This window comes from Perca fluviatilis, chromosome 12, assembly GCF_010015445.1.
Source record: "Perca fluviatilis chromosome 12, GENO_Pfluv_1.0, whole genome shotgun sequence".
In the NCBI taxonomy this organism is placed as follows: domain Eukaryota; kingdom Metazoa; phylum Chordata; class Actinopteri; order Perciformes; family Percidae; genus Perca; species Perca fluviatilis.
In genome coordinates this window covers 12,391,450-12,413,016 of record NC_053123.1, presented here as the reverse complement: position 1 = coordinate 12,413,016, position 21,567 = coordinate 12,391,450, and the positions used below count along the sequence as shown (strand labels likewise).

General features: G+C 39.3%; 1 protein-coding gene across 2 annotated transcripts in view; it reads left to right on the top strand.

The window, feature by feature from the left end:
* epha6 (eph receptor A6) overlaps nt 1-21,567 on the top strand; it is a 210,808-nt gene that overhangs the window by 63,764 nt on the left and 125,477 nt on the right. The window lies entirely within an intron of this gene.

The window sequence follows — 21,567 nt, the reverse complement described above, 5'->3', positions numbered from 1 at the left end:
CTGTTGGAATATTGAGTCACCACATTTTGTGTAATGGTTTCATTGTGCTCAGTTATGGAGAAGGAGTAATAAAGGGATGGAGGATAATGAATAAATGTAATAAATACATTTTCCTGTGCGTACACATAGATTTTTTTCTTTTACTGTTCCACTCGCGTACAAATTTAAATTTGCAATTTAAGTGGTAGTACTTGGCCACAAATCAGCTGAACGTTAGAATATTGCTTTTAGTGGAGCAATTTCAAACTATCATTACTCTTTGTAATAGTAACACTCTGCACCATTAGGCTTCAGCAACGAGTCAAACGGATGGTTCCTCTGAAATTTGTATAACTCCCAAAAATGCAAAGTGGCTTTTTATACCACAGTAAAGGCCAACAGTTACAGAGACAAAAAGAGCAATTTGCAATGGTGTGTGTGTGTGTGTGTGTGTGTGTGTGTGTGTGTGTGTGTGTGTGTGTGTGTGTGTGTGTGTGTGTGTGAGTGTGTGTGTGTGTGTGTGTGTGTGTGTGTGTGTGTGTGTGTGTGTGTGTGTGTGTGTGTGTGTGTGTCTGAATTGGAGAATAAGGAAGAGCAGTGATGGTGTTTGCGTATATGAGTTATGCATCTGTACATTGTTAAAGATTACCTGTGTTAGTCTGCGAGTGTGTTCAAAGTGTGTGTTGTTTACATGATGTGAAATGTTTCTTTCATCTACATGTGTGTGCATGTTTTGTGTGCATTTCTTTCTCATATTCTGTGCTGTGTGTTTGTGCGTGTTTACTTATGTGGTTGCGCATTCTTATTATCTATCACCAGCTGCAGCTAGCAGGCAGCTCATCCCACTCAAGCTGATGTATGCTTATTGGGCAGCCAGAGGCAGAGACTGGAAACCTGATTTATAAACCAATACAGCTTGTTTTATAGGGGATTGATCTGCTGGTGTCTCCATCAGTGAAGCATTCTCCTTGTCTTTATTCAGAGTGACAGCAGGTAATAAAGATATGGCGGTGAATGAGAATGACGAAAGTTTTTACAATTACAATGCTTAGTGCCATCACCTTTTCTGACATTCGTATATTACGCTGCATTCCAGACATGTCAAAAAGTTACTAACTTTTCTGTACCAGGAAAATACAATAAACAGGAACAGACTGGAGGCATACACTCTTATTATTATTTATATTATTTACAACCAGGTTATGATATAAGGATCTATTAAAATCACAATAGAAGTGTGAATTATAGATACAACACTAATACTGTTACGTTTTCCATGATAGCAATAGTTCTGTAATAGAGTTGATTCTGTGATACCTGATATATTGCAGTATTCATTTATGATACATGATAACTGTATCTCTCAAAAATGTAAATATAAAAATTTAAAACAAGAAATATAGATCATGCGCAGTGTACTGCTTTACTTTAGCTTATTTTTTGCAAACAACATTCTTTGTACTGAAAAACTCACATTAAGGTCCATTAGTAGCTTTTCTGGAGCTTTTGATCATAACCCATAATCTTCTTCAGCGGATGGAGTCTTCCCAGTTGCCGTGGAATAGTAGATGTTTCTTGTAAGAACTATTAACATGGATCACGTTTAAGCCATCCATGTTAAAAGCTTACATTCAAAGTTTATTTTTGACCTTGAAAAAGAGGCCAATGCATTATTCAAATATAAACCCTTATAAAAAGGCTGAAATACACCTCTGCCCCAGTATTCTAAGAGAAGGTGTCACAGTACTGCTGCCATACCATATTGCAAGAGAATAATTTCAGTTATTTTAATTACCTTGTTAATCTGTCTTCAGTGGCTAAAAATGCAATATTCTATACATTTTAGGTGTGAAGTGCGTAGCTCACTTACCTGTTAACACAGCCAATAATGTTGACTTACAAGTTGCTAGTAGCTGCATTTTGAATGCATTAATAAAAATTTAAGCATTTCTATGTTTGACACCCTCCTCAGGGCTGCATCACACTTAAGATGATTCATAACAGTTATAGTGTAAAACATAAGGTTGGCACTTTTTTGATAGATGCACATTTCTTTTGTTAAAGTGGCCAAATTTAGTATTTTTCGTGCAATAAATAATTTATATTTGGCCCCAGATGCTTGTCTAAGCTTAGAGTAAGTTTGTTAAAGGAGCCCCTTCCTCCTGAGAGTTAACAGCAGCAGGACAGGATCATGGACAGTGATTAACATTATGTGGGTGTCAGGGCACCAGAAGACCCCAGGGTGTCCGACCCAAACCTCTGCACTTGACTACCGTCTGTTTGCTGTCTTACACAAACACGTTGATAACACACACACACACACACACAACTGCACACAGAATCAATGAACAACCACTTACTGCCCATATGGTTCTTTCTCTCACCTTTTCTCTTTCTTTGTCTCCTTTCAATCAATCCGAGTTAAAAAGAAATGGTGCAAAAAAGCTCTAGACAACAGAACTCCCCACACACACACACACACACACACACACTCAGTATTGAAGTTGAAGTGGTTCAGAAGTAACTGAGGTCCTGTGTGTGTGTGTGTGTGTGTGTGTGTGTGTGTGTGTGTGTGTGTGTGTGTGTGTGTGTGTGTGTGTGTGTGTGTGTGTGTGTGTGTGCGCGCGCGCGCCCCTGCACCAATCCAACTGATACTTATCTCTCTTCCAGGGATGGACTAGGATGGGCAGTACTTCAATCATGCATCAGCTTTTCATGACAATCTTGATTTCACCTTGATTTGTTGACACTGGGACATCATATTTGTTGATATTTCCACATAAAATTGATTCTTATATTTACACCACAACCTCATGTTATTGCTACTGTATTAAAGCACAGTTTTTTATGGGGTTTGTGATTGAAGGATGGTTTCATAAAACAATGAAGTTCCAGTCCACATAGTAACCATTAACTAAACAATTTAGATTGATTCAGTTGTGATCCCTCTGTCCCTGGTCAGCAAAAAAAGTTGAAAGCAATAAGCTTCCTTTCAGAGACATGATTGACAGCTGGTTGACATCCTGAAATGTGGGTAGAAGTGTAAGTTTTTCATACGGTCTCATTTTATAGTGTCTTAAAAAATAAACCATAAGTGAAAAATTGGCTGTTTTTACCTCTGTCACTCTGCTGTATACCACAGTCTCTTTCCCCACCTGCTTGTCCTCTTTTTTTTTTTTTTATCAGTTTTGGCTGTCACATAGAGATTGTGACAACATTGTTTCAGTACAGTAGCATACAGTATATTCCTGCCCAGACCTTGCAGCAGATGGTATGATAATAACTTTACTTTCCTAAAGATGTGATTAGTCATTTGAAACTAGACTAAACAGCAGCACACTACAAAGTGAAGGCCTAATGCTTTTCTTAGATTTATAGTTTTAAACACCTTGCTTTTTGTCTTTCGGTAAGTAAACAAAGTTTCACTAGACATATTATGCAGCACCTAAAACCTAATTGAATATTGTCTAATGCACACCAGGTGGACGGATGCATAGGAGAATTAAGTCCTTGCAAATGAAGGTGGTGGACTACTGGAAACTGTCAGCACTAACTTTATCACTGTCTATGACCAAACATATTTTTATTAAACCTACCGCTGAGGAGTTCATTACCTTCATTTGTAAGTTTACAAGGGAAAACTGTTTATCTTCCTTATGACACACTGGTTCAAACCTAGACATTAGTATGCAGATTTGTGAGAACGGGGAAACTGGGAAAGCTCAAAGTAGACATAGTGCATAATATTGCTTAGTCCAGCAATGGCCAGGAAAAAAATAAAAACTGTATTTAGCTTGGAAACAGTTTGATATGTTGGTGTATACTGTGAATAATCGAAGTCTAACAATGGGAAGTAATGTCACCTGTCCAAATTAGTTTAAAGGCCTAATCTTAATTTTTGAGTGAGGGATCTTCATATTTGAAGTGTTTAAATCAAAGAAAATATATAAAATCTGCATTTGAATTTAAATCTACAGAATTGGATTTTTGCAAATATTACGGATGAAAATATCACTTTTACAGAAGAACTTGTGCATCATCTGATTGTATATCCGTTTAAATCCTTGTAGTTTAACATAAATAAATAAAAACTAACAGGTAGGCTATATTTTTAAGTGTGAACATCTGTGTGCCTTCATGCTTGTCTCTATATAGGAGCGTAGCCAGGTTCTGTGTGTCCTTTGTTCTGGGTGCTGGCAGAGGCACAAAGAAAGGCGGAGGGTTTGAATTAATGCTGCAGTAATGCTGTTTCTGTATGCTCAGATGTCATAGCCTTACACACTGAACTTTGTTAGATGTTGTTTAACAGTGTTTTTTTTCAACTCTGCCTTTCCTAGCAAAAAGAGACTTCAGCTGTCTTTTGTTACAGCGAAACAGAAGGAGACAGAGATGGTGCGCTCCTTTGCACTTTGATCATTTTTTGTATGCAGACAATTTCCTCCCATCTGCAGTTTGCTCTGCAGGAGTAATGTCACAGGCCTAAAGAGACAAGAGGGAGCACAGGTCTCTAGCCTTGCTGTGGGTTCCACTCAAGGAGGTTGCTCCAGAGTGCAGTAAAGGAGAAAGCATCAGCCTCTTGGAAAATCCAGCAGGCAAGAGAAGATAAGACAGAGGAAAGGGAAACGAACAATGGCTGGGGCTGATTAATTGAAGGGCTTTTAGACTTCTGTTTGAAATGGTTCGCAGCTGCTTGGGTGCACAGGAGGGTCACCTACTGGAAAACAGGTGTTTTTCAGAGTCACAGCAATTATAGTTTTCAGGATGAATGGTAGTTCCTGTTACAGTACCTTTTAAATAAAGTTCTAAAATGTTTCTTTGTTATTGTGTTAACAATGGTTGTCTCCATCTGCCTCTTTGTGCCATCACTTATTAGATTTTGACCATTTGCTGCATAAATGTTCAGCTTACCGAGAAAAGGCAGAGTGGGAAACTCAAGTGCTTCTTGTGAAGGTAGTTTTTAATGAGAAATGTATGGTAAGCTAATGCCTGTATCAGTTAAACCCTTACAGATTCTATACAATTAAAGATGCTACTAAATATATCTGGCTTTGTATTCCATTCTACAAAATGTATCCATCCAAAACCTATTTTACAGAGTGCTGTCACATTTTCCATCTCATATATATATTATTTTTTTTTTTGTTTAGTATTGAATTGCCCACGTTTTAGCTCATCTCCAACAAAACGATAGGAAGTGAGTTTTGCATAGCAATCTGCCTTTCTATCGCTTCTAAGCAATCAGACAGATGTCGGGCTGCCCAGAACCTGCAATGTTGAAGGCTGAACAGCCCACACACACAGAAACACACAGAGAAACACACTTTGTGTTCTGATTTGTCTGTCTGATAGTGCTGTCAGTGAGACTGGATGTCAGAGAGAAGGAATCTATTACAGGATCGATTTAGCCATGCAATTAGGTGGCAATGGGAATTTCTCATTTCACTTTTCTCTCTGTAACTGTCGTCTCTCGGGAGCTTTGAAGGAGGGATAAAGTGATATACTGTGACGGCTGGCATAGGAATAGAAAAGAGGCAGGATTATAGGAAAAGTGTGTGCGCAGTTGTGTTCCTGTGACGGATGTGGGAGGTGTTTATGCTATCTATAGATGCACATAAAGAAAGACGTGATAGATAGGATCATATTTATCTGTTTGTGAGTAAGATGCACACATTATATGACTTATTTACTTTGTAATTTGGCTGTTACTCATCTTTTTCTTCAGACTGCTCATCCTCCTACTGCTCATATTTTATGCTCATCTATTTCTCATTATTAAAGAATTGCTCATTAATTGGCCATCCTGAAAACTTAACAAGTGTATGAGCAGCATTTATCCTACACTTGCTTTTCAATTGGCATCATTAACACAAATAGATAAATAAACTTTGCGATAGTTTGGAAACGAGCTGAACACTTCTTCTTGATTTACATCACAGGAATGTGATGTGTGATGTACAAATGTGTGAGTGTTTGTACTGAAATGAAAGCTTTCCTAAATCATCCATTCCTAACACATTCATGTTGTTGGCAATCACTCAAGCTCAAAGTGCTGTTCTTTCTCAGTCGTGCGAGAACAGCAAGTTGTAACACAACTTTATACAACTTTTCGGTTGAAATATGAACACCGATTATCTCTTTTACTGTACGAGTGCTGTTTTTTATAGCAAAAATAATTTAGTTTAGTGTGGCCGCACTTTTGGTCGCATCCAGGGCATGAAGTTAACTTTTTTGACCACCAGCCACTTTGGCAGGTGGATTTTTAAATCCTCCTGCCAAAGTGACTCTTTACCAGCCAGTTTTTTTTTCCTCATGAAAGGTGAAAAACAGGACTTGCTGTGTCTCTATGATCCTGCCCTGTCCTATTCATGGTAGCCTACTCGTGGACATTGCGCCATCATCACGTGCTGTAGTAGGAGGGCCTGCCTTGATAATACTGCATAGGGGTCTGGTGTTGACTCATTACGCCACTGCATATAAGAGATGATAGGATTGACAAAATCAGGAGTAGCCTACGTCCACCACAACAACAAAAAAACACTGGTGAATGTGGACCATAACACATGAGTTGTTGCAAAAACGTTGCAACTTTTTTTGTATAGTTCTTAAAAATAAAAAAATAAATAAAAAGGAAACTTGTTTTGGGGAGAATAATAATTAGTACTATAAATTAATTACTCTGGGCTGAGATTTTCTAGGTTGGTATAATATGAAAACGGCTGGTGGATTTAAGACACAAAATAATAATTTATTGAATGAATCAAATACGAACATATGTGTCAGTGGCTTGTTGACCTTTACATTGTTAGTTCATTTCCTAACCTGGGCTGGGACTCACATTCATATGGTTTCATATTGGACTTTAACTTATCATTGCACTTACAATAAAGTAGCTGTCCTCAATTTAGGTCATCCTGTAGGTCTCATCTGCGTTTTTTCCTGCATCCACCGTGTGTGTGTGTGTGTGTGTGTGTGTGTGTGTGTGTGTGTGTAAAGTTTTTGTGTGTGTGTGTGTGTGTGTGTGTGTGTGTGTGTGCTAGTCGCGTGGAAACGGAGCATCAGCGCCCGCCGGCTGCAGACAGCTGACAAGATGAAACAGCACCAACTTTCAGAGACTTAAGAGTGAAAAATCGTTCCAGCATACATTGATGTTACAATATAGCCTTACGGCGGTTGTGCAGGATGGTCTGAAAAGTGCGTCACGTCTGTATGTTTTGTTAGTCAATGTGAGATGTTCGAGTCACACACGCCTCGCCTCTACATAACATAAACAAGGAAATGAATTTGACCCGTTCTCCCTCCTGCTTGGTCAGTGGCGTGCCCCGATAGGGGCCCCGGCTGTCAATCGATGTCTTCCAGTGATACGGGCCCCTGATTGGACCAGGCCCGTAAGCAACCGCGTACCCTGCTTACCGATAGTTACGCATCTGAATCACTCAATTCTCATTGGCTACCCGCCAAAGTGGCAGGTAGATTGACAGTGTTGCAAAATTCACCCGCATTTGGCGGGTGGGCGGGTGTGAATTTCTTGCCCTGGTCGCATCACATGAAGTCTATAGGCTCGTTCGAGATGAGCCAGATCTGCGCAGAATCGATCACCGGCGATCGGCACCCAATGCATGCTGGTTAGATTTGTGTCCGATTTGATCCCGACCTGCTCTGACGTCATGCACACGTGGGCAACGATAACCTCACAAGACCAAGGCGGCCGCAGTTCTGAGACGCAGGTAGCGCAGTTGCTTTTCACCAAGGGGTAAGCTTCGGCTTCAGAACTCGAACTCCCGGTGGCGCATTTTGTTGCTATAACGAGTATCACCTCCTGTTAGCATTCCACTGACCGCCATTTTTTTTACGTCACTTTGACTGCGAATAACTTCACATCTGAAGCGTTTAAAGACTCTATTTGTCCATTGTTTATTTCTAAAGAAACACGACAATGTATAAAAGGCTCCATTACCTTGTACCTCACGTTATGGCTCCGTAGCAGACGTTTTTGTAAAAATAGGCTAACGATTGTGTTATAACCAAGTGACTTACTGTCGACTACAGAGGAATTACCGTATATATAAGCAGCAAAGCTCCGCGAAAGCTTTACGTGTAGCTGTTTAGGTTTAATTACTAATGTTAACTAGCATGTTAGTTAGCAATAATTAGCCTGTGCTTATGTTATCTCCTTACATATACCTACGCTCTCCATCTCTGTAAGATTGGGAATGATTGAGATTTCTCTTGGCACAGCTACCAGAAGACTTACAACTTTCAGACACGTTGCTCACGTCACATTTACGTTGTCTCTGTCAGTTGGAGGCTGCGCAGTAAAGCAAGAGATCACCGGAAAAGTGCTTCTAATAGCCTTCACTGGTCTCCGTCCAGAGCAACGGGGTCTATTGGTCCATTATATATATGTCAATGCTTTTCACCGACTGCAAGAGCCAGGCGGACGCAGTCGGACCCAGTGCATGCTGGGAAACGCCGGCCTCTCAGCTGATCGAACAGCTGATTGGTTCAGAATCGACTCAACATAATGACGTTTTATATAAACTTTTTATTGATTTGGAATCGGAGGGATTTTAACTGCGATTTGTCTGATTTAAAGGCTTATTCTGTACAGAACACATGTTGTGTGGCTGATAGTTATGTTTAGAAGTCAGAGAGACTAAATCTGTTCAGATTACAGATCATCTACAGTCTGTTGTTAATTAAAATCAGCAACAGATCACATGTAGAGAATTTTGACAGCTACTCTTTCATAATAAAACCAACTGGAGACTGTGTAGGAGCAGATATATGGGTCTGATAACATTTTATTAAATCGGAATCGGACCCGAACGGATCACAGTGTTTGTGTCACTTCCTGTTCAGCCTGAAGGCTGCTGGAGTCAGCTGGAAAACTGTCCGACTTGAGAGCGGACTTTTGTCACCGCCCCCGTCTGCTGCCGCCTGCTCTAGTCTACTTTACAGGCGAGGCGCAGTTCATCTCGAACGAGCCTTATCTGATGCTAAGGGGGCGCACACTGTAGATCTGACGTCATATATGACATTAAATCTAAATGAAACGATTTATATAAGCATAGTTTAGGTTTTCCAAATTTATTAAGTTTTGAAGTCCTCTGGAAGGACATTCAGTATGACCTTTTCAGCAGCTAATCATCATAAAAACATGCCCACGTATTGTGTACCGCTAAAGACTCACATGACTTAATTGGGGCATTGACGGTCAAAGATTTACATCCCCATATACCAAGAAAATTGCCAAGCCATCAGCAGTGTCAAGCTGAGTGGAAGATTTATCTGATTTCCCCTTGTCACTATGTAGTCCTACGTACCTGTGCAGTGAGAGTTTTGTATCAGGACAGCGCCTGGCAGGACGGAAGAGGAGAGATTTAATCAAGCTTCCTCTGCTGGCTAATTAAAATCTTCACCCCCGCTCTGTCATTAAGCATGTTTTAATAGAAAGACGGGAGAGAAGATAGCCTGGGAGTTTTCATTTTGCAACTCTCCTGCAGTACATGTAAGTGTGTGCTGGTGGTGGGTGTAGATACATTATGTGTGAGACTGTCTATGTCTGTTTGTATGTTTGTGTTCATGAGTGTTTCTATGTCAGTGCCACTTCTCGCCATAGGTTTCTCTATACTCTGTGTTGTTCCGATTAAATTGGACCTAAGGGGGTCATTCTGAAAACACACACACACAAACACACAAGTGCTCCTCAAAAAACAGAAATAGTCTTTCCCAACATTCATTCTTCTCCACAGCCTATATGCGCCTGTGGATAGGCTAATGGGCTACGGCAGCTTCCTCTGACACAAGCCATTTTTTTTAATATGTTTGAACTGCTGGAATACTCCACTGGGGTTTAATTGCAAGGGGAGTGCACAGACATATACTTAATTAAATCCCTTTACCATGTCATGTTGTCTTATATTTGCATTTTATTTAGAGATGGAGCCACTCTGTTAACTAAGTTGTGATTTACAGGAGAGCTCCTCACTTTATTATACAGTGAGACATTCAGTTTTTTATTTAAGTAGCAGAGATATGGGGCTGGCTCTAGGGAGCTTTTTGGCTCAGTGAACTTGTTGAAGAGCTGCACATTCAACAACTTTTAAATGATTTCATAATGCTTATTTTGATATACTGTATGTCTGCTGGAGGGAGTACCTTGCCCGAGAGACTTTGCGACTGCATTAAACTTTATTATGCAGGCTATGAGCTGCATGTAGGCAAATACAATAAGCTCAAAGTGAATAGACAGCAGTGTCCTGCTGTGTGAAGCTAAAATATCATAGTAATAAACTATTTGAAAATGGGGAAAACCTCATATTTGGCTCTGGAGTCACTTCATTTGTGCATTCACATTTAGCTCCTTAGTCTACCTCTCTGTTCAACAACTGTATTGTCATGGCAGCTTGGTCGATGCTGTACAAATGTAGCCACAATGACCTGGGTTCCACTCCTGCCATATTGTCATCTCATCCCCAGTGTTGTTCCCCCTATATTTTCATTGGTTAGGTTTTGTTTGTAAGTGGTTTTATTTATATATTTTTTTGTATTTCATTTGTAACCTTATTCAAAGACTCATGACAGGATAAAAGCTTTGAAAGTTAAATTATTCTTACATTTTAATGTGGTAGATGGCAGTTATGGAAAACTCGTCCTTTTAGTTCACGAGCTTGTTGGAAGGCAGGGAAATGCTTTGATTTAAATAAAAAAATTTAAGAATCCACATTGCTTCTCCTCATTGTTCTTTCCCTCTGTATATATTTACACTACGTGGTGATGTAAATTGACTACCATTTATTTTTAAAGTGATCCAAAGGTGAATGGTTGTATCAACCTTCATGTGTTGTACAGAGGCCCGTTTCAGAAAGCAGGTTTAGTGAGTTTCCCTCATCTCAGGGTAAATCAACTGCAGGGTTAGACTCAGAGTTTGTTAAACCTCCTTCCTGGAATGGGCCCCTGACGTCTTAAACCAAAGAGGAACATCATATTTTCTACAGACGTACAGCAGTGCATTGAAATCAATAAAAGCTGCTTCGCTGCTAAACTGCATTGCAGTGACGATACCAACACTGAATCCTCACTAATGCTATACGTATGTAACAAACCATCTGTAGTCAAATATGACATAAATCCTTGATCTGGAGAGAACACCGAAAAATTTAATTTACAAGGCCTTCGCATGACACCAGTATCTGTATGACAGACTATGATAGGAACGGCCCCTTGTGGTGGATCCTTTTAGCTATTAGAAGCCACATTGCCACGGACCAACGGCGTCCAGCAGCGCCAGAGACAGCTTTAATTTGGTAGCTGGTGGTCAAAATGATTAGTAAACTGCAGGAGGCTTTTACAAAGTGGACCAACTGCCTCAGCCGCCCACGGTGTGGGAGGAGAGAAGCACAGGACAAGCAATGAGAAGAGTGTTAAAGTGATCATATTATGCTTTTTGCCTTTTTCCCTTTCCTTTATTGTGTTATATATCTTTTTGTGCATTTTATAGGTGTGAAGTGAAAAAGCCCAAAGTCCACCCCAAAGGCAATTACCATCTCCAACAGAAAACACTGTTCACAAACTGCTCCAAACAGCTCTATTTTAGTCCAGCCTTTACTTCCGTGACGAACGTGCGTCACTTTGTAACACGCGTTATAATGCTCGCCTAGCTGCTAGCGTGGCACGCCCTCATACTCTGCAACTGACAACCTAGCAGTACTTACCTAGCTACTGCACATGTGCGACTCCCAACAAAGATTGAACAGAAGTGAGATGTCTCACTCTGTACCTAAAACAGAGAGCTCAACACACAGGGTGAAAAGAGGAGCTGCAGCAATGTGCAGTACAACAACAAATATGGTGTTTTTTTTTAATTAAACCACATAAACCTATTCTGGTACAACCTCTAAATACAATTATGAACCTGAGCATAATATGAGCACTTTAAGGCAGATACACAGAGACTGAAGATTATATTTGGAGCTGCTCTTAACAGGTGTTATTTATATTATTTTAGGAGTTCATGTGAGGAGAGGTTTTCTGTTTTGTTTTAATGCATGTTAATAGCACTTTCAGTATGCATAAATCTTGCAGGCTACTCATTACATTGGAAAAGATCTATGACATGCACATAATGCACTGTGTTTTTACATATCACACGTTGGAAGATATATTCTACATGCGCACACACCATTCACACATTTATTTCATATGCAAGCAGAAGCACAGCCACTGCTTAATTTTCCAGTTGGCAGGGAGTTGATGTGTTCAGATATGATTTATTGATCATGTTGAGCACATTAGCTTACCCACTGTGTTCAGTTAAAAAGCAATAACACATTTTACACCCTGTGTTCCATGCGAATGCAATAACACTAAAGTAATTACGCAAACTGGGGACAGCGGTGTGATTTGTAAAAGCCCGATCTGTGTGCCATCTTATAATGGAAGTAATACGCAGATATTTGATTAATTCATACACCTTATCTCTCTCCATTCACTGACTAATATGCCATAGGGCAGTGACTCTTTACATGGCAGAGCAACCCAGCTAATGGCTAATTGTCTTGTCTTATTCTTGTCAATGACACTCCTTATGCTTTCATATTCAAAACAACTGTCCAATATAATAATATTGTGGATCAAAATCATCAACAAGAAACAATAAGCGTTGTGATTATAGACTCAGCATTTCATACCAACATTCACCCATCTTTAGATTCATCTTAGGAGTAACAGGGACACATATTTCTCTCACAACAGCAGGCAAAGCATACCAGACTGCAAGGCATACATGGCATGTTGGGTTTTATAAGTAAGGATTCCAGTTCACTTTTGCTCCACAGGAAAATTTGCATTTATCCAAAACCGTTACATAACATAAGGTTCCACAATTATCAATCCCAGACCCTTTTTAATCAAGTGTCTACATGATGCAACCCAACACAAGATTTAATAAATATCCTGCTTATGCACAACTGGATTACTAACGGTGCAAAGCTTGCAAAAACAATTTGCACTACTAAAGTATAATATCAACTTGGTCTTGCATTCATCTTTTTTGGCCCTGTCTGTAGGAGGGCCATGTGTCAAAATCTAGTTCTAACACGTTTATTTGTTGTTTACAGTATATTGTGCACACATCGTGTTTTTTCCTAAATAGTCATGTTTCATCCACAAACTAACACACACACAAAACCTTGGTCCAGATAGTATATTCCAATATAGGAGTATGGTATCTGGCTCCCTGTGCAAAAACAATAAAGCTGCAATATACAGTGTACTGTGTGCACTGTGCTGAAAACATTGCTGAAATAAGAGGATTGTAACCAAAGCCATAACTGCAGGCTTTTGTAACCTGTAAAATAGACTTCTATAATGGCCTTCCTCAGAGGACTGTAGGGAGGCTTAGCATTTTACTTCTGTCCTCAAAAAATTACATTGGCTTTAAGTTCGTAAAGAAATTGACTTTAAGATTCTTTATCTTGTCTGTAAAGCACTGAATGGCTTTGTTCTAACAATGTTAGACAGGCTGAAAAGCTGTGAGCCACCCACAACCCTCATGTCATTTTGCACCGGTCTTCTTGTTCTCCCAATTGTTCAATTTGGTGATCTCTGCTGAAGCTGCTTTTTGTATTTATTAGGGCTGGGTACCGAATTCGATACTTTTTAGGCACTGACCGAATTGCCTCTAAAGTATTGAGTATAGAAAAATACCTCCTCATTCAATACCCAATTCCTATACCTAAGGAGTAAATCTCAGACGTGTCAGTGAGCCAATAAGCACGCAGCATGCGTCTACCAATATGTAATAATGTTTGTGATTGGCTGTCTAATGTCACACGTCGTAGAGACACGCAGGAAAAACAAAGAAAAAGTAAAGAAAGATTTGTGCCGTAATGTTTAATTTATTTTTGTTCAAATTGATTTTACAAAATTTGTATTGAATAAAGTATAATTTAGGAACCTGTATCGAAGTCCTGTTATTGGTATCGCTACCGGTATTGAAATGTTTTGAACAATACCCAGGCTTATCATTTATACTCCAGTTGCGAAGGCAGCCTTCCTGAGGACCTGAAATATGCTCAGTCTCTTAATCTTTTCTCTGTTGCCTCCTTGGAATCAATATTCCCTCTTTATTAATGAATAGTTTGTGCAGATCGATATAAATTAATCTTTTTAATATATATCTTGTAAAATATTTTCATTATTGGTTTCTCGTCAGATTTCTTCTTATTTTCGTTTATCTAGAGCATGTTCTCCAATGTTTGAAATGTAATATGAATAGATTTTGCCCTGTTTTGCCTTTTTCTCATAGAAAGCATCATCACCCCCAGGTTAAGTTGTGACATTTTATTATTTTTCATAGCCAGTGAAGAAATTAACTCATAAAACCACAAAACCAGAGAGTTGAAGAATTCCCCCTGAATCCTCTCTGCATGCAAATATAATTCAACTATTCTACAAACACGAGCATAGAAATGAATACACACATATTCCCGTCTGCACAAATTTTGAAGGCTCCGCATTTTTGCCACTCTTGGTAGGTCTCATATTGGGCCAATCGGTATTAATTTTTTCCTCATCATATGCTGTTATCGCTCTATAATAAAAAACATATTAAACTAAATGAAAAGAATAGCGAAGGATTTGAGGAAATGTAGCATCCATCAGCTTTTTTCCCCTCTCTCCGATCAGTGGTAATTGATATTTGAGGCCTCGTTTTGCGCCCCGGACTCCTTTTCTTGAAATGAGCTTTTGGAGCGCAGAGAAAACAGCTGAGGCGGTGGAAATGGAATTGGTTGTGTGTCGGTGCATGAGAGAGTGGGATTATCCCAGCGTAATGTCAGCCTTATTAAACACTATTAGACTCTACAGATCAGAGAGGGATCTGAAAAAGATATACTGCCAGCTCGTCTGTGTGTGGAAGTGTGTGTAAATTAGGATTATATGCCCATAAATTAGTTTTTTTCTAAGATATGATCCAGTGAAGGTGGTCCACCTCTGATACAATGCAATATGTTTGAGCATGTATTATAATAATTATAGTAAGTAGTAGTAGTAGTTATATAAAACAAGTATAAAACACATTATAAAAATAGGGGCTGATCATACTGGGCTTCATAACAGTTTCAATTTGATTTTGTAATCGTATGTATGGCTTTCACTAGAGACAAACACGCTTCTGTGTAAAATGTGTTTTATGTGCAGGTGGTCTGTGCCAGTATGCCATCACCCAGATCAAAGTAGCTGTAGTGTTAGAGCCAGAGACCAGCTGCTATTCTGTTGTTCGATGTAGGGTTAACACTGGCTATTTATCAAAAAAAGAGAAATCAAAGCAATGAAAAATACTGTTGGAAAATGTAGTATTGATGTTACAGTAAAAAGCGCATATTCACGATCAGCTGAGATTTGTTTTTCCACCAACACATTGACTGGTTGTTGTGCGCTCTCCCATGAGGCTCTGCACGTAAAGTCAAGGGATGTCTTTCTTATTTTAGCCAAACTGTAAAACACATGTAGTACATAATCACACACAGTCTCAGACGTCTTACCGTGCATCTAATCGTTCAGGTAAAAATTAAGCTGCTGTTGGGGATTCGGAACAGGGGAGGGTTACTACCATGGCCAAAATGTTTTACATTCTGTGCCTATCTGCTGAACCTGAAGGCAAGTTCAAGTCCTAATATTTGGCTCTTAGAGCAGCAGAAAGAAGCACGTTTGTTTTTGTGGTTTGATTTTTGTACTCAACATTCAGAATATTAATATAGGTAAACAACTATTTGCTATGTAAAGATATAGTGGAGTAATGTCATCCTGACTAGAGAATGAATTTTCAAGTATTGGGGAACGGACTGTGAGAGGCGTTTCGAGGCAATCCCAGCCCGTTGTTTTTTTTTTTCAGTATTTCGAGTAATACTTTAGCAAAACGTACTAAATAGTTGCTGGATCATTATTAGTAATTACATGATGTGCACTCACACTTGTGCACGCACCTTGCTATCACTACCCTTAACAACTCATTTTGAACAGCTAAGCTTATCCTTCCCTCCACAGGTCGGAGTAGAAAACTTCCTCTCACTCAACATAACATACAAAACATAATCTGTAGAATATTTAATTGCCAGCCTTTGTGATAAATATACAATTAAGAATTTGAATGCTGTCACTTCAGCAGCTTTAGTCCATATAGGAGTGTATTACAATGTCTTTACCAGACTGAGAAGACTACAAAGAGTGTGAATGTATAGATTGAGCCAAACGTTTGTATGTAACTGCTACAATTGACAGGCAAGGACCCCCCTTTACTCTGCCTGGACCCTTCCCTTATTAGATGGGAGGCAGGTGGGGAACCAGAATAAATCCTTGATGTGTGCCCTGTGGGGAGGCAATTAAGACAGAAGCTGGAAGCATAACATGAACATTGTTAAACCCATTAACAGTGTCTCCTCAAAACTTAGCACCGCCTACATATATTTCATCTTTGATGGAGAGTACATACGTTCTTTATGTTGAGTGCAGGGAAATGAATGTTGTGCAAATGTTGGAACATTTCCCGGCTCTGCCTCATTGTATCTCTGTTCATGCTTTGGTCCGTTGATTGGCGCATCACTGTAGTGTTCAAAGGGAAGAAGATTAAATTTGTTCCACTCTTTAGCTGTCACTTGATGAAGCTGCTTTTGATATCAGAGAACCGCGATGTCGTCAAACCACTTTGGTAATATGAGTGAGTTTGGAAATGTGTACGTTTTGGGTTTTTTAGTCAGCGTGCGGGGAGTGTGTGTTGTCCTCAGATCATTAACAGAAGTCTGTTCTCTAATTGTGCTCATTCTCCCCTTATTACTGGCAAATGCTTCCCGCTAGTCCCATGAAGGCACACTCCATCATTCCGGATACACTTGGAGTGATTTCTGTCCTTTGCTAAGCAAGTTAAAGGGTAACTACTGTTTTAACCCTATTTTCCTATGTTTTTGTGTCTAAGTGACTGATGGGAACGACAATCTTTGAAATTGGTCCAGTATTAAGCGAGATCGCTGCAGTCGTCAGCGGCGAAACACGCTACAATGTAGGGCAATTGTATTTACCTTCACAAAAGTGCTCATTTTGCCACTGACAGGCTCAGATTAATATTCTAAGTGTCTGACAACATTATGGAAAGGATTTCTAAGGATGTCAACCTTTCTGGTAAAGAGTAAGATCCTTTTTTTAAACATAAAAACCTCTGCGAAATTGAGTTCGCTAAACCCACCAGACTCCATGTAAATAAACAGTAATTTTAACATCGTAATATACACTTCATTCAAAGTTGACAGAAACTCAGAATATCCGTTTTGGGTCGTCTGTTCACTTTTCCAACCATCACAAACCTAGTTTGGGTTGAAATAAACCCATAGTTTATCGATTTACATGTGAAAATATGTTGGCTCAATACATGCTAAAATTATTGCTGTTTTAAAGGGGCGCTATGCAGTTTTGGCCATTTCTTCGCTGGTTTCTCACTTTTTGCTCGCAGGTTTCTCTATAGAGATCCTCCTACAGCTACGGAATACGCAGCTCCTATGTTTACTAGTGTCCGAGTCCTCGCTCGGTCAGTCTGTCGTTTCCCCTTTTTTCTGTTCCTCTGACAATGCTTTCCTAGCTTTCTGCTTCTTCTTTGCTGGCTCAGCCATGATGATGGTGTGAAAAACTACTACCGGTTCCTGAATGGGGGTATGTGTGCAGTGCCCTGAAGCAATTCGTTACATAGCAAGACCTGATATCACGCGATACTTCCTGACGCCACCACCATTCAACTCAAAAAAAGTCATATAACCATTCCAATGACTCCAAAGCTGTTCAGTTAAGGTAAATTAAGCTAAAGAAAATCTAGTAAATGGACTGTTTTTATATAGCTCTTTTCTATTCTTAAAGGGATACGCCACCGTTTGTTGAAATAGGGCTTATCACGGTCTCCCCTAGCTGTAGGTAGGTGGGCCAACGCATTTTTTGTGCATGCATTGTTTTAGTCCGGTGCAACACCAGCAGCGCCGCCGCTAGTTAGCTTAGCGTAGTGAATGGAATCCTATGTTGCCGGTTAGCATGTTGTGAGTAAAAGTGAGCCAACAAAAGACAAAAAAACAACCTAATTACTTGCACTGAGACAAAAAATGCATTGGCCCACCTATCTACAGCTAGGGGAGACCGTGATAAGCACAGCATCGGGGGCAACTCGGGGTTCAGTGTCTTGCCCCCATAGTCTGGTGGGCTTGCCCTATTGACTTACATTGCAGCTTGTTTCACCGCTGCCGACTGCAGCGATCTCACTTAATACTGGTCCAATGTCAAAGATTGTTGTTCCCATCAGTCACTTAGACACAAACACATAGGAAAATAGGTTGAAAAAAACAGTGTTTACCCTTTAACCAAGCCACAACTGCAACTGGACCAGAAAGGCTTATTGTGTACAGTAGCCTGCCAACCATAAAGTAAAGCAAGTGCAGTACAGTATCAAACAAGTCAAAATTAAAATAGCAATAATAGCAATTATGAAATAAAATTACTTTTTTATTTTATTATTATTATATTTTACATGTTCTAAGTAATACTGTAAGTCTAATTGCCACTGCAATTGTATGCACAGTGGCTTATAAATTTCATTGTTCTTGAAGGTAATTTGACAAAATGTTCCGCCCAATGCTTATTGATGGCTGTGAAGAGTCTTTATTGTTCTTCATGGCAGCTGTGGTCAGTTTTATTTCATGTTGGTTAAAATAGGTTTCTATAATGAACCAAACTGTAAAAGAAACCACTTCTGCAGAATAGTCCACCGCGTTGCAGTCCATCTGCATGCTCAGTATACTGCAAACCCTTTTTTGTGGCCAAGTATGGTTATATACAATAATAAATAGTCTTGTTTATCATGTACAATCTGAGTACATGCCTTCCTTCGGATCTTCCATTGGCCACACATGCTGTATCCCATTACTTGCCAGCCGGACAAACGTGCCTCTGGCTCATTCATTGGCCTAAATTCCAATGGTTTACGGTTAAGAAAAATAACTTTTTGACAAAAAGGTTGGTCCAAAATTGTATACTATACTAGATATACCAAACTGTAATGGGCAGATTGCTATGAAATAAACTGAGCTTTTAATGCTTCCCATAAATAAACTCTGTCTTGATCCCAATATCCTAACCCCTTTTCAATTTTACCATTCCCAGGCCACAATGTCAAAGTTGCCCACATTGCTTCTAATACACTTGAGTAGAATTTTTTTTTTTTTGTGTGTGTGTTTTTTTTGTTTTTTGTGTTTTTTTTTTTTTTTTTTTTTTTTTTTTTTTTTTTTTTTTTTTTTTTTTTTTTTTTTTTTTTTTTTTTTTTTTTTTTTTTTTTTTTTTTTTGTTTTTTTTTTTTTTTTTTTTTTTTTTTTTTTTTTTTTTTTTTTTTTTTTTTTTTTTTTTTGTGTGTGTTGTGTGTGTGTGTTTTTTTTATAATTTTTGTACCAGTAAATATTAGAGATTCACCGGTAGACCGGCCGGTGACCGGAATTGGCCGGTTTTCACGTGCTCAGTCTGACATATGCCGATTTCATGCCGGTCAACGCTACAATTAACTGACAACATAAGTTCTACGAGTTACAGTTCTCAAGGACGCACACACACACGGACGTGACAGCACAGTCTCTTTTTTTTCCTTTCTCTCAACTTTTCCGCCGTGTGTGGCGCGTGCCCGCTCGCGGTGTGAAGCGCATGTCGGCGCTATTCTCGCACATGTACCTCGTGAATTAAACTGCAACATGTCAGCTGTTTGGAAATTCTTCCGCGCGTGTGCAGAAGATAACAAGTTTGCAATATGCAACACCTGCAAGGAAAAAGTAGGGCATGGAGGGATGACATCAAAAACCCAAATAACATTTTTTTTAGTTGGATATTGGATGTGAAAAGAAGGAATGGTTTGTGAATTTCCCACACCAGGATTAATTTATATAGTTCTATTTTATAGTGATGTTCAAAACATTTTCTATGTTCTTTGCAAAATGTTCTATTAAAGAAAAGATAGAAAAAAAAAAATTATATTTGTGTGTGCTGTAAAGTGGTTAGATAAAATGAAATCGGAATCGGCTAAAATCTGTATCGGCTGGCCTAACTCAAAGAAAATTGGAAATCGGAATCGGCCTAGAAAGTTGTAATCGGTGCATCTCTAGTAAATATGTTTCTCTTATCCATACACTTGATTGAATTTAAGCCTGTTTGCATGTCTGAGAGAGAGAGAGACCAAAGGCATTTAATTGACTGATCCATTTTAATTTCACTCAAGCTCCATTATGGTGTTGTTGATGTTACTAAAGGGTTGCCATGTCATTATCCCCCTACTTTGTGCTGTTTTTGAGAAGACGATGCCGTTGTTTATTTTCCACAAGAAGGCCTTTATGCTAATGCGACCTCTGCTAAAGACGGTTTGTTGTCGATTTAACAGCGTGTTAAAATCACAATCAGCATCAATCATGCGGAAGGGAGGCAGCGAGTGAGGGATAAGTTTGGGGCTAAGTCATTCTAATCTTTATAACACCTTATAATAATAAATGAATTAGGCCTACATACACATTGACATGCATTCTCTCATCTTCAAGAGGCATAGCCTTGCGAGTTTCATAATTAAATCAATATGAATAAGTAAGGCAGACTATTTTAGAGGCAGTCCATGAAGGGTTGTACCACAAAGAAGCTACTTTCTTGTAAATGTAGCACACACAAAGAAACCTCTCCTGGTGATATCACAAAACAGATTCACGAACTGCATTTCTGTTGTTTAGTTTTTGTATATTTGTACATGGTGACATTCACATACAGTAACAAAAGCGTACTACAGATGTCTCTGGTAGAGCAAGAGACCAAGAAGCAACACAATTGAGGAGTACAGGTGAAGTGGACGTAAATGGGTGGTAATGGGAAAGGATTGACACACACAAGAAATAAGAACTAAAGGTCACCTGGCTGTAGCTTATAGCATACAGCAATGAGAGTGTTATTGATCTTCTCATCTAACTCTCGGCAAGAAAGGGAATTTCCCTAAATGTCAGACTATTCCTTTGAGATTTCTTGCTCTGGACCAAAGCGTTAAACAGACCAACTGACATCACCATCCTTAAACTCCATGGCTTGCAGGGCAACAACTGTCACATTCCACTGGTAGTTGATGGAGTCGGTGGCCACTATAGCCAACGATAAGCACTATCATAGATTTACTGTTGTGATTATGCATTAGAGATATCCTAATACAGGTCAGCTCTGTCCTGGAGCCAGTCAGGACATTATCTCAGCAGTCAAGCTCAGACTATAAAAACACTGCTTTACTGTCCATCCCAAAGCCTCTTTCAGCCATCGTTTTGTCTCCATAGTAAGATTTAGAGAGGAGCTCTGCTCTCTCGCTGAGTTATTTGATGTCTACTGTGAAGTTTACTACTCGGTTAGTTCATTTGGCAAGACTCTCGCTATGCTGCTATAAACATTGCCATAAAGGGATCAGTGAGGCTGACCTCTGTAAAGTCCATAAAAAAGATCTTTGTCTCTGATAATGCCACTGATATATAAGCGACGGCTGCCTCTGAATGAGCCCAT